Source organism: Equus przewalskii, chromosome 3 (genome assembly GCF_037783145.1).
Source record: "Equus przewalskii isolate Varuska chromosome 3, EquPr2, whole genome shotgun sequence".
Classification (NCBI taxonomy): Eukaryota; Metazoa; Chordata; class Mammalia; order Perissodactyla; family Equidae; genus Equus; species Equus przewalskii.
The window spans coordinates 72004774-72020143 of NC_091833.1; the positions used below are offsets into that span (position 1 = coordinate 72004774).

General features: G+C 34.8%; 1 protein-coding gene across 50 annotated transcripts in view; it reads right to left on the reverse strand.

Annotated features, from left to right (window-relative positions):
• Positions 1-15370, reverse strand: part of ADGRL3 (adhesion G protein-coupled receptor L3) — an 801248-nt gene that overhangs the window by 358723 nt on the left and 427155 nt on the right. The window lies entirely within an intron of this gene.

Below are 15370 nucleotides of genomic sequence, written 5' to 3' on the forward strand. Positions count from 1 at the left end.
CCGTCCTAGAACAGCCCTTGTGATTGCACCTCCAACTCACCCAGCTCAAGATCCTTAACTTCATCATATGTATAAAGTTCCTTTAGCTGTATAAAGTAACATTCACAGGCTATGGAGATTAGGATGTCAACACCACTGGCGGGGCATTATTTAGCCTACCACAAGAATTTAAGTAAAAAGACATATTGAAAACTGTTTCTCATAAGGAAGTCACCTTGAAGAAGTCTTTCATAGTAAAATGCATGTCACTTCAGCAGAGCATGGCTAAGGTGTTTAATGTATCCATAATATACAGTTTTATTTATTAAAAGGATGCATAGACCTCCAGTTACATATATTATCTTGCAGCGCAAATAGACGTTTTGAGTATAATTTGGCTAAAAGATATATGTTTGTTTTGTTTTACCACAACAGAATTCTCAGCGCATAAATTTTGATTTACTGAACTAGAAACTGAGCTAGATTTACCTGAACAATAAATTAAATTTTAAAGCATTTTACAGAAATCAGATGTAGTTTCCGTTTTTGACTGATAAAATCTTGCAAAATGTGAAATATCAAACATTAAAAAATTATTGAAGAAACCCTATTGATTCATATTAAATGGAACTTATGCTTCAGTGTTATTATACCTTTCTAATAAGACAAAATCTAATTTAAAATACTAAGTCTCTACTGCACTGAAAAGATATTATTTGCCTATGCTCTAAACTTTTCAATGGCAATTTAAAAAATAGAACCCTTTTCAGATTGTTTTATTATACCATAAATTTACAAATTTATGAACCATAGAGGCTTATTCCTGCAAATTTTTCAAATTGACAATAATATTCTGAAAATATAGAAATGTTTCAAAATGTTGTAATCTTGCAAGGAAGGCTAATTTCCAAATATTCTACATGTCTGTGGGTAATATTTCATAGAACAAATTATCATAATCATCAGTCAACATTCATAGAACATTTATGGAACCCACTCCAAAAACAAAATGATCAGCTATGCTAGACACATGAATACAATTCATAGAAGCATGCGTCCAAAATAAATAAAAATGTGGTTTTAAAATTAACATGTTCACAAACATTGCTTGGAAAGCATTTCAGTCCTGAGTTCTATATCAGTGATTTTTAATCTGGAGTCTTCTAGTAATAGTTGAATGCTATAACAATGGCTATAGAAAATTATTTAAAACTTTTCACTTAAAAATAACTGGAATTACATCTGTATTAGTTCATTACCATCCACTTGTGGCAGCATTTCAGAGCTGAACATTCTTTACTTGCAATATATTGTTAACCAAATAAATCAGAGTACAAGTCTACATTCATTATCTGAAAGTACAGCAGGTAAAGGTATTGCTCATTTTCTCTTAAATAAAAAGGAGCAATAGTTTATATGTACATATATTTTATAAGCATATATTTTTCTTAAATGAAGACAGTGTCCACTTTGCCAAGAATTAATTAGGATATTAATATATGAATCTATTTTCCAGGACTATTTATGTTGTTCTACTCTTCTTTTTTTTTTTAAAGCCAGAGACAGACTTAATTCATTATACTTCCTAAGAGTGCTGTAAGGCATTCTTTTCTTCCCTGAGCTCCAAAATTGTCCTATCCGCATGACAGGGGTAAGAGAGGTATGCCATACTGAGTCATTTAGGCTTTTTTTTTCATCAATATGTAGTATTTGCAAATCAACACATGTGCCAGTGACTGAAGGCCAATAATTCTCGTGGGTCCCTCTCCTCTGAGTTGCTTCATCGTCTGGTAGCAGGGCTTGCTGGGCTGGCTTTGTTGAATTAAGTCATCATGACATCAGACAGAGACTCATCTCAAGCATATATCCTACCTGCTTTGATTCATGGTATCCCCAGGAAGCAATAAATACAAGAAATATGTAAAGACATTTCTATTTGTATGAGAATGCTTTAGGCTGCAAAGAACAGCAAATACAAATTAAAGTGGTTTAAAAGCAGGGGTTGTATCATCTCACACACTAAAAATTGGAAGATGGGTTGGTTCAAGTTGGCTAATTCAGAGATTTAATAAAATCATGGCTGTGACTTAGATTCGATGAAATTCTCTTGGATTTTGTCCTATGGTCTTAGGATGGCCACTGCATTTGCAGCGGTTCCACGGAGATAAAATCCAGAAAAATTAAAGTTCCTATCTTGTGTCTCATTTTAAGTGTAGGGATGTTCTACACAAAAGCTCTTAGCCGACTATCCTTAAAGAACAGTGGCCAAAGTGAGCCAGCGCCTACGCCTAGGTCAATATGTCTATGCCTAACACAATCACAAGGGGAAGGGCATCCCCATGACTGGTTTTATCCAGTGAAGGTTCATTATGACAGGGCCAGAGACGGACCCAGTCTCCTCTGAAGCACCTGGCTGCTTAGAAGACAGTGAACAAATCAGGGTTATGACAATGAGGAAGAAGGTGGGGGCAGTCAGAGGATGGGTTTTTGGTAGGCAAATAACAGTATCTAACATGCCTTCTCAAGTGAAAAGCCCCTCATATTAAAGACATTATAAAGTTTGTAGCATAGTTCCCAAAAAACATGTGGGGACATATAAAGAAAGTCTTTTTTCAAATTTAAAACACAGTATGTATTTTACTTTGAAAGTATATGGTATGAGCATTTTAATGTATAGAGTCTGGTTAAATACATAAAAATGCATCCCTACTAAGTGATGCTAGACAGCCATTAAAAAGGATATAGTAACTCTTCCTTTATCAACATGAGAAAAAATTCCATATTGAAATTTAAAATGAAAACATTACAAAAAAAATATTTGTATAGCTATTTGCATGCATAAATGTAGAGAATAGCTATGAGGGATTTGTAGCAACAGTGACTATCACTGAGATGTAAGATAAATATGATTTTTCAGTTCCTTAATACTTTTTCTCCTTTTAAAAACAAAGCGAACATTTATTATTTCAAGATCACTCCAAAGCATATTTAAAATTTAAAGAGGATGATAATTCTTTCAGGAGTATACATATTAACTACTTCATATTTTGATAACTTTAACTCTTTTAAAATTTTACATAATAACATCTATACAACCCAGCTTTCATGGAAGTTATTTTTCTGTAAAATTCTTCCAAAGTTTCTCCTATATTTACTGTACATCTCTCTGCCTCTGAAACATTACATTTATTTTCGATATGGAAATGAGAAATAGCCTCTTTCTAGAGATAATGTACAGGTGTGGGTCACCTAGAAGCTCTGGTTCAATGGAAATCTACCTTGCCACATGTCCAGAAAGCTGATAAATATTCACAACTGGATAACCTCTGCTACAGTTGCTAAAGGGCTTAAGATGGTAACAGTGTTAGTTGATCCATCTTAGAATGACTGTGATGACAATTTATGACATCTTATAATGAGGACAGACATTGTCTTCAGAGAGTGTTTCACATTGATCTTTTCCAAAGTTGTGGTCCTTACTCCATATCTGAGAGACATATATTCAAACAGGACTATAATACTCAATCCAACACAATAAATTATCTGGGACATATGTTTCATAATTTATTCATGGTTGAGAGAGACACCAACCATTTAAGGTTTGTGGTGAAAGAGAAAAAGGAACAAAAAAATCTGGTATTAGAACCTACTTTTTACAGAGAATAAGTAACAGGTAAATACAATATATTTATTTTCTTTGTTACCATTTTCAATGATTGGCATTTGTGTTTCCTCCTGCATTTAAAATGGATGGGTAAATAGATAGATATAGACAGATGATTTAATGAATATTCTGCACAATTTGAAGTTTAAATGAAAGAACTTTTTATTTCTGAACTCAAACAAGATTAAACACTTTTGTGTTCTATTAGAGTTTCCATTTTGATTATAAAATCACCAATATGAAATAGAAATAAAATATGTAGTAGAATGCCTAATGTACACTTCTAGAAAATTTTATAATGAAATACACACAATCATTACTTATATTTTAAACTGGACAGATAAAATATCAATCAATATCAATATTATTCAACAGTCATTACATCGTTCTTTTGTTTAAGGATTGTTTCCTTTAGAGAAACAAAGTTTCATGAATATTCTAATTAACAAACACACAATAAAAACTAGAGTTTTCTATGAATACGTACTATGTGCCTACAATGCACTTACTAGACTTCATTATTCACATATATTATAAGACTTAACTAGGACAATGCTCTGATGTTAAGGTAATGGTTTCCAATCTTTTCAAGAATATATTTTTTTCAAGAATATAATTTTTTTAAGAAAAATACAATTCTACTATAAAATAGTAGTTGTAGATTTGTTTTTTGATTGAAAAAGTCTACAACGGAAAGTGATCATTTTATCTTCTCTGTTTTTAAAAGGATTTATATTGTATTATTCACAATGGATTTTACACATATGTTTAAAATACGCAAAATGTGCAATGGAAGTATTCAGGCATCTAACAATGCGTGCACCATGAAATAATTTTAAGATACTTAAAAAATCCAGAACCAAGAGGTTAGATACTATTAGTGATATAGAAAGTGTTCTAAAATTAAATTCAGAAGCCTACATTGGAACCCATACTATTGTGAAAAACAAGACAAGGTATGTAACTTCTCAGGGCCTCAATCTTTGTTTATTTTAATTATAATCTATGACTATTTTGAGGCTTAAAAGCAATAATATACAGGAAAACACAACATGTAACCCAGGAGGGCATGGGTATTCAATAAATGCTGGTTTCCTGAATCGAAGATACATGATAATATTAAAAAATTGTGATTATTAAAAAGGTAAAGATAAAATAAATGTTTTCTAAAACAAATTAGTTTCTTTTAAGTCTTTAATTTGGAATTCCAAGTAAAATAAAACCAACTTCACATGCAACCAAGTAAAGTATTCCACATCCAAACCGCATGGTTTCATTTTTGATTAATTAGGTTCAATGTAGAAATGTTACTCAGCAAGAAAAGCCACCTAGCACTGCGTGCTTCACTTTCTTTCCTTCACACTGGATTACCATCAACTAAAACTATCAATATATGGTAATATTTATACCAATATGCCATCAGATTTTATTCATGAACAGCTTAATTAAAATATGCTTGATTAACAGAAAACGAAATAGAAAACCATTTAGTTTGGGAGAGCTGTGCTGCACTTTAAAACCACGTCCATCTCCAAATACACACAATATTTTTGACTTTATAGGACATCCCCCTGAAGACAGATAATGATTAAGAAACATTCGTTGATTTTTCAGTAGTTAAGAGAATGGAATATGTGTGGTCATAGTCAGAGAAAGTAAGATTAAAATTACATATTTGCTTTACTTTAAGAAAGAGATTTTGAATTAAAAGATCATTTTCAAAGTAATAATTGTACAAACAAATCATTTATCCTTCTGAGCTTTACTCTACTCAAGTGTAAAACAACTGTAACAGGGCGTCATCTCCCTACATCAAGAGTAATATGAAGTGGGGAAACAGTGAGGGAAATGTAAATGTGCTATAATTACAAGATGTAATAATCTCAACAGAGGTCTCACTGAAGCACAGATACACAGATAAAAACATGTAGACCCTCCAATAGTTATCAAAAGTATCATTCTACCAAAGTCTGAAATTTTAGATTCCATTATCCATAGCACCCTATGCGGCATTTGATAAAGTGTTCAACAGATTCATTCAACAACACTTCTTGAATCTCTTTCTCTTCCCTCCCTCTAGCATCCACTCAGCCTCATACCCTGTGCGTGCTCCTCTCATCTCCAGGATCCCTTCTCAACCAGCTTCACTACTGGGGCTGTAGTTCAGCTTTTTCATAAACTCAACTTGATTTTCATGACAATTCATTTCCTCCAGGTTAAAAACCAAACATAACATACCAGGATCCTCATAAGTAGCCCCTACTTTCTGCCTAAATTAAGTCTCTGGTGGTTCTAGAATGGAAAGGGCAAAATATAAATACCTGAAAGTGAATTTGTAAGCTCTAACTTCCTTCATTCATATTTTATAGATAAACATGAAGAAATTAAGTAATTGCCCCAAGGCTGCATTAACAATGAGGACCCTGGGAAAAGAATTAAATTCTCCTCGTTCCTAATTCAGAATATTCCTTTTCCCTTTCTCTTTGTAGTAACGGGAAAATAAAAATCAGATTATTAGGAATTATCTGACATTATCAATCCTTGTAATCTTTTGTTTCACAAGACCTGTTTTTTAAATAGGGATGAATGATTTATCCATTTAACTGACATGTATTAAAATCCCTGCATGTGTCCCGGGCTAGGAAGACAAAGATAGATTAGACATGGCACATGCTCTAAAGAGCCTGAACTCTACTAGAGGTGACAGACACATGAACAGATTATTAACACTCAATGAGTTAAGTGCAATGAGAGAAGTATGTATGCAAGGTGATATGAGAGTACACGTAACGGCCACTGTTACAGGTTGAATTGCGTCCCCCAAAAAGATGTGTTTAAGTGCTAACCTCCAGTACCTCAACATATGACCTTATTTGGAATTAATCTTGCTGTAGATGTAATGAAGTAAGATGAGGTCAGACTGGAGTAGAGTGGGCCCTTAATCCAATATGATGAGTGTCCTTAAAGAAGAGAGAAATTTGGACACAGATTTGACGAACACCATATTCTGAGGGAGGAAGAGATTAGAGTGATGGAGCTGCCAACCAAGGAGGACCATGGATTGACAGCCACCAACAGAAGCTATGAAGAGGCAAGGAAGGATTCTACCCAGAGTATCGAAGGCAGCATGGCCCTGCTGAGATCTAAGCATTTCTGACTTCAGAACTGTGAGAGAAGAAATTTTGTTTTTTTAAGCCACCTGGTTCGTGGTACTTTGTTACAGCAGCCCTAGAAACTAATACAGACACCTAACCTGGACAGAATAGGGGATATCAGGGCAGGTTTCCTGGGGGAGGTTGGCACTGGAACTAACTGTTAAGAGATGAGTAAGTCGTGTTGGTGAAACTAGTGAAAGAATAGAGAAGGCATTGCAGGCAAAGAAAAAAGAGAAAGGAGGGGCTGACCTGGTGGCGTAGTGGTTAAGTTCACACACTCCACTCCAGCAGCCCAAGGTTTGCAAGATTGGATCACAGGCACGGACCTACAGACCACTCATCAAGCCATGCTGTGGTGGCATCCCACATACAAAAAATAGAGAAAGATTGGCACAGATGTTAGCTCAGTGACAATATTCCTCAAGCAAAAAGAGGAAGATTAGCAACAGATGTTAGCTCAGGGCCAATCTTCTCACCAAAAAAGAAAAAAGAGAGAGAGAGAGAGAGAGAGAGAGAGAAAGGGAATTGAAACAGCATAGTAATGTTGAAATCTAGAAGCCATTTGGTGCTCTTGGAGCAGAAGGTGCAGGCTGACAAAAGAACAGGTTAGACAGGTGAACAGAGGCTCAAATACAAAGATTTTGTATAACATGTTAATAAATGATAGTAGCTAACATGCATTGATCGCTTCCTCTGTGTTCAGCACTTTACAAAGTGCGTTATGCACATTATTTTGCGTAATCTTCACAATGACCCTAATAAGGCTGTACACATGGATAAGTGAGAAAACCAAGGCTTTGGGAAATTATGTGACTTATATAAACATTATCCAGCTAGGTATTAAATGAATGTGGACGTGAACTATTTGGTTAAATGGAACCATGGAATGTGTTATGAGCAAGCAAATACTAAGCTCTCATTGCTTTCAACATAGGTTAATTTGCCATGTCTGGAGAACTAGAATTTGTGGAGTAAAGGCCTATAGGCATAGGGATCTCATAACAGAGATGGAGAAAATGGTGAATCCAAGAAATATTTCGGGTGGTAAAATTGGAAGGTCTTGATTGGTTGGAATGTCAGGAATTAAAAGGAGGGAGGAACTAAGGCTGACTCCAGCTTTGAAAATCGAATGGCTGGTGGTGCAACCCACTAAGACAGAGAACACAACCAGGGGCAGAAGTTACAGCAGATCTACATTAGGAAAGTGACAAATGAAGCACTGGTTCTGTGTTGATGTGCACACAATAGGAGCTCTGAATGGCTGCTGGTAAACCTCCAGTGTCCTTCCACAAGCACCGCCCCTCTGCGACATTGCTATAATGTGGCACCATGGCAGAGAACAGCACTCTTAATAGACTCCTGTCTCTTGCTTTCCAGTGTTTTCTGTTGTCCCCAAAGAGATTAAGATATAAACCTAAACCTCAAAAGAAATAACTTGGGTATCCATCCTTTGGTTTTCTAATAGATAGTCTGAAATATTTAGCAATTTCCAATCCAAAACATACATTTATATAATTGGATTTTGTTGTGGCTGTTGTTTGTTCCTTCTCCAAAGAAAGAGACATGTTCAAAATTAGTCAGAAAGACTCAAATTTCTCAGAAAAGCAAAGATAAGAAATGGTTTAGATAGTCAGTTAGTTGGTTAGCTACAGAATTAAAAAGACACCCTTGTTGGGGCTGGCCATTGGCATAGTGGTTGAGTTTGTGTGCCCTGCTTTAGCAGCCCAGGGTTCTCGGGTTCAGGTCCTGGGCACGGACCTGCACAGGGCTCATCAGGTCATGCTGTGGCAGTGTCCCACATGCAAAGTGGAGGAGGACTGGCACAGATGTTAGCTCAGGGATAATCTTCCGCAAGTAAAAAGAGGAAGATTGGCAACAGATGTTAGCTCAGGGTCAATCTTCCTCACCAAAAAAAAAAAAAAAAGACAACTTTATTTCTTGGCCTTTGGTATTAAATGGGAATTTTTACACCACATTTTAAAGAAATGAGTCTCCAAAGAGAACAACATCTATGTGAATAAAACTCCCATACTGTCAGATATTGATTTCAGTTACCATCCATTGGCAATATATTTTCGAACACATGCAATTATGAATAAACATTTATTTACCTAAGGTGTTTTTGTACATCTGCAGATTTAGCGCTTGAGGGTTATGAAGTTTGAGTGTGTGCAGAGATGATAGATAGTCCCTAAAGGCGAGACGGAAGGTGGCTGCTTCCTTCTGCAGCATTCCCTGTGGTCTAATTATAGAGCGATACTTGCGTCAGCTTGAGGGAAAGCCACTCTCATGGCTTCTGGGCTGGAAGCAAGTTACATAAAAATGATGGAAAGAAAACGCAGAAGCCTAAAAGGAATGTACAAGAATGGACAGGAACAAAAGGGGGAAAAAACCACATATGCTTTTTATTGGTTACCATATTTCAAGTATTTTAATCCACTTGATAAGTAAACACATTTTACAAATAAAAAGTATCAGAAAAGTAGACATTTGGCAAGTGTATGCAAACTGAAGGATGTGTTTGCTGCTTTTACAAGGGGAAAAGAATACTGGGAGATTGCCATTAATAGCATGCCAACTTAGAAATGCAGTGGAAGTTTAGCAAAGAGAGAAAACAGCAGGGGATTAAAAATAAGCAGCTGCAACGGCTAACTAGATCTGAAATGTCTAAATGGACGTGAACAAGTAGTCAACGAGAAAATGTGATGGTATCCACCAGGTGAGGAGTAGTTAAAGGGAGGAAATTCATTGTTTCAGCTCTCTTAATCATACATGGACTTTTCTTTACATCAATGGAGACTCACTCTAGGAATGTAGCATATGACTTCTACATCTCAACTTGCCAACATCTACAAAATGTTAAGGCAAAAATACAAAAAACCTTTGCCTGACTTGCATTTTACCTAGGAACCAAATAACTCACTTACGTAGTCATTTCTAACATGCGGTTTTAAAATTTATATTCCAAAATTAAGGGAGATGGGGTCTGATAAATATTTACCCTAATCTTCAAGCACTTCTTGAGTACAATGCAAGCAGAAATGAAGAAAAGTGCAACAAAACATATTTTTTCTATGTTTCTACCAATTCGTGTAGCTTTATTGCAAGGCTTTTTTTTTTTCACTCAGCAAATGATCACATATAAGTTTCACTTCATACAGAAAAACTAAGCTAATGATTCACACTAATCTTTTTTTTTAAAGATGGCACCTGAGCTAACAACTGTTGCCAATCTTCTTTTTCTTTTTTTTTCTTTCTGCTTTTACTCCTCAAATTCCCCCAGTATATAGTTGTATATATTTTTTTTAGTTGTGGGTCCTTCTAGTTGTAGGACGTGGGACGCTGCCTCAACGTGGTCTGATGAGTGGTGTCATGTCCTCGCCCAGGATCCGAACCAGAGAAACCCTGGGCCACCATAGCGGAGCGCGTGAACTTAACCACAGGGCCACGGGGCCGGCCCCGATTCACACTAAACTTTTAAAGACATTTTAAGATGCTGGCTTATAGTTATACATACAAGTGATGGAACCAAAAGAGAGCAGTAAAGAACATTAATAACATTTGTCTCGTTGTCTGCTGAAAGATGAAAAGCATGCCTCACTAAAACAATGAGTGCCCTTTTCACAATAAAGTGAACATTTAATGCTTTATTTCAACATCAAAAACATATGATTAAGAAAACGCATCAAAAGCTACTGGAGAAAACCAAACAGGTGGGACTAAGTCAACCACCAATCTTGAATTTCAACACTGACAAGGAAGCAGGTACTTTTCTTTTATACCAGTGAGTAAAATATATTCCAAATATATCTAGAATCTCAGAATCCAAAGAAAATACATGTTTTTGCTCAAAATCTAAAGCTATGATAACATTATATTTGTTTTTACTGAATTAAATTAAAGTCAACTCTATACTTAGAGTTTCATAGAAGAAAAGTAAAATAAACCTTAGTGAGGAACTTGACTCATGCAGAGGTCTAATTTGCCATCTTATACTATCATTTACCATAGCAGCCAGCATATAGAAATCACTGATTAAAAAATTTTTGAATGGGGCCGGCCTGGTGGTGCAGCAGTCAATTTCACACGTTCCACTTTGGCCGCCTGGGGTTCCCCGGTTCGGATCCTGGGCGCAGACATGGCACTGCTTGTAAAGCCATGCTTTGGCAGGCATCCCACATATAAAGAAGAGGAAGATGGGTACAGACGTTAGCTCAGGACCAGTCTTCCTCAGCAAAAAGAGGAGGATTGGCAGCAGATGTTAGCTCAGGGCTAATCTTCCTCAAAAAAAAAAAAAATTTTTTTTTTGAATTAATTTATCAATCTAGAGAAAAGTGAAGGCCTCGGTTGCTACTAACCACAATCTGAATTTTGAGCCAAAAATGCTAAATAGGTAAGATGGGCATTTGCACAAAAGCAGCTCAAACTTTAGGTAACTTTTTCCTAATGTAACAGTATTTTTTAAAGGTATTTTCTTACTTTTTATTTCATTTTATTTATCTTAGTTAATACTGACTTGACTTAATGATAAGCCTGAGGAAACACATTTCTAATAAATGCAATCATAAAAGATTTGCTACTGAAGATTTTATATATATACTATTGCTTTTATTATAATGTTTTTCAAATTATATGACAGAGGTAAGGAGGCAGCCTTGCATAAGTTAAAAACATCTGCCTAAAAATTAGGCAAATTTGAGAGTGAATCCTGGGACAGTAAATTATCACTATATCACTATATCAATATTATCAATATACAAGTTATTTAACTTTGTAAGTCTCAAACTCCTCATCTATATAATGAACATAATAATTGTATCCACACTTCATAGGGTTTCTGTATGAATTTGAAAAGGCAAGTCATATAGTATGTGTAAGTATAATACTGCTCACAAAGAAGATACTTTCTTTTAGGTATTAATAGTGTTGATAGGAGCCACAAAAAGAAAATAATAATGAAAGGCAGCTCATTTTGGAAGGTCATGATTTTTGGAGAACTACATCCCCAAAACAATTTTCCTTTCCATTTCTCTCTGTACATTTACCCACACAACAATTAAAGAATAAAGTTTTCTTTAAAGTAGATTCAGGTCTTCTTATTATATAATACAAATTTCATAATCACTTTTATTTCAAGAAATAATCGAACATGAAATGAAATAGAATTCTAAGAAGGACAAAAGTTTTAAAACATTTTAACGTTCAATTTTCAAGTCGCTACTTATCCTACAGCACATTAACAATTTTATATTCATCTGGAAATACTTAAAACTCACCTCATACATAATAATGAATAAGAGAATCAAATTTTTTTTAAAGATTTTATTTTTTTAATTTTTCCTTCTTCTTTCCAAAGCCCCCTGGTACATAGTTGTATATCTTTAGTTGTGGGTCTTTCTAGTTGTGATATGTGGGACACCACCTCAGCATGGCTTGACGAGCAGTACTAGGTCAGTGCCCGGGATCTGAACCAGCAAAGCCCTAAGGTGCCAAAGCAGAGTGCACAAACTTAACCACTTGGCCATGGGCCCAGCCCAAGAGAATCAAATTTAATATAAAAGTCATGTCATATTTGTATTCAGACAAATTTTACAGAGATTTTTGTAAAATTTTTGGTACTGAGAGAAAGTTCAAATATATTTATCTTAATGAAAAAGTCACATTTGTTATAAAAATTTTCATCACTATGAAATGATATAAATGATAAAAATCAGAAGCTTTGTTGGAAGTTCCAAATTTCCAGATTAACTAATTACCAGGATGGACACAATATGAGAAATTCAAAATTTTCAAGAAAAATTACAATTAGCACAGTCTTCTCCCATGGACTACTTTTTCAACGTACATCATCAAAGACAAAGCCACATTCTTTTTAGCTCAAAATATCTCCCAGAAAGATCACTGCAGGAAATCCTAAGTATATGGAATTAGTGCATTATCAAAAAATTTCCCTAGAACAACTTTCAGGTTAATTCAATGTCAACATCTATTTGCCCACCTAGCACCCATCCCTACAAAAGCACCAGGATTTTGCTCTGCAGAATCATTTGCTCATATTCTCAATCTATTTGGGCATGTGAACCATGCCTACCTAATGCATCTTCCCGTTCACAGTGACTGGATCAAGAATGGGCATGCAATCCAAGAGAAGCCAATCATATCTGGACTTGGAATATTTGCTGAAAGTACTGGGAAAAAGATTGCTGGTAACCTAAAACTAAGATTGAAAGGTAAAGAACTAAAGCCTGGAGCTGCTGGGAGCCAATATGCTAATACCTTAAAATGAAGTCCCACACAAAGGACAAGAGAAGTGGAGAAGGACAGATTTCTGATTGCCTCACTTGAGCACCTGGATGAAGAGAGACCTAAAGTCAATTGGGACTTTTCAGTAAAAAGAGTTATTTCTTTCTCTGTAAGTCATTTTAAGTTAGGCTTGAGCTCCTTGCAATTGAGAGTCCTCAATAGCTGAGTTTCTTTCAGACCTGACTACATCTTGTCTTGTGCACACAATGCATGTGTTGATTTATGTTATCTGTGACTCTCCCACTGGATTGGGAACAACATTATTCACTTTTATATCATGAGAACTTACTTTTTTTACATATAGCAAGTGCTCAGTAATTGATTTATGCATTAATTCATCATTCTATTGACAGCCATTATATGAAAAATGATCTTACAAGAAAAAAAGGGAGGGCTATAATTATAACAAAACTATAAATATTGTAGGCCAGGGAATTATAAATGGACACAATCTTAGAGGAGCCTATTGGCTCTGTATCCAAATATTTTTCTGCAAAGGGATTTTTAAAATACACCATAATATGGTGATGACATATACATAGTTTGTGTGTATATATTTCTTTGAAAGATCAGCATAAGTTTTCTTTAAGAGGTCAGATAGTAAATATTTTAGGCCGTGTGAGACTGATGGGCTTTGTCACAACTATTTGACGCTGTCTTTGTAGCAAGAGAGCCTCCACAGATGATAAACAAATTAAGCTGTGTTGCAACAGGTTTAATTTGGAATAAGGGTCATTACTTGCTGTCCTCTGCTTTATTTAATCAATCAATCCAAAGAATTTTCTATTTTGATATCAACAATAAGAGATATCTTTAACTTTCAGACTGTGTAAAAAATAAGATAGGGAGCCGGCCCACGGCCGAGTGATTAAGTTAGCGTGTTCTGCTTAAGCAGCCCAGGGTTCACTGGTTTGGATCCGGGCCACAGAGCTACACACTGCTTATCAAGCCATGCTGTGGTGGCATCCCACACAGAAGAACCTACAACTAGAATGACCTACAACTAGGACTTGCAACTATGTCCTGGGGCTTTGGGGAAAAGAAAAAAAAACAGAAAAGAGGAAGATTGGCAACAGATGTTAGCTCAGGGCCAATCTTCCTCAACAAAAAAAGCATACTTAAAAAAAAGAGAGAGAATTATCATTATAAACCCAAAAGCATTAAAAAAAATAAGATAAAAGATAATTATTAAGATCTTATGCATTCTATAACTAAACACAAAAAAATTGCCCCAATTTAATTATATAGCTTTTCATTCCATGCATAAGTTGGTATCAAAAAAAAAAAAAACTTTCCAATATTCTGATGAAGTTATCTATGCTATGGGTCATCCCACAGATGTTTAGCAAAACAAAGAAAATAAGTTATGTTTTCTCTCATACATTTTCCAGTTATTAGAGTATTACAAAAAAATTCATTTTTAACATGCATATACAAACTTTGTCAGAAACATTGCTTAAAAATAAATACTTAATCCAATTACCTCTTTTTAATTGGGTTAATAATTTCTTTTTATTTTTCCAATAAAATTTTTATTTTTTGAAACATTATTAAAATTATCTTAAAAAGTAATTTATTTTAAAAACATTACTCAATAAATGTTTTCAGCCCTCCCCAAAAGAAATCTTAGTTTCTTTATGAAGAGTTTTCACTCCAAATCTCAAAAGCACCACCACTTGAAATATATTTTCAAAACTGCAACTGCTGGATAAGGCTATTGTATATTAGAAGTGCTCTCACAATTAACGACACAGAAATGTTAGCAATTTTGTGATTTTTTTACTGATTTAAGCAACAGTACAGTAGAAATACATTTAGTGATATTTTAGTGATTTAGGAAATAGTATAAATAAAAAGGATTTATATTCATTGTGCACATTTATCAGTTTTCATCACCCCATCTGCATTGTTTGGCGATGGCAATTATCCTTGCAATATGATCCAAAAAGAGTCATTTCTGCTTTCTAATGCACCACTAATGATTTGCTAAGATTTTTAACCTCATTCTCAAATGGAAAGTGCCTCCATAAGCTAAAATCTTTCCTCCCAACATTTTAAAACTACCAAATTAGTATTAAAGAAAATCATTCTGTCCAACAATCACAATGATTGAGGTTGATTATATTATTTAAACCTCTTTGTTCTCTCGCTGATCCCTGGCTGGATTTTTCTATTATTCCCCTTTGTTTTTCTTAAGCAGGCAATCAAAAAGATGCTCAAAAGATACTCTTCCTAAAATTCTCTATCATTTATTGTGCAAAATAAGCAT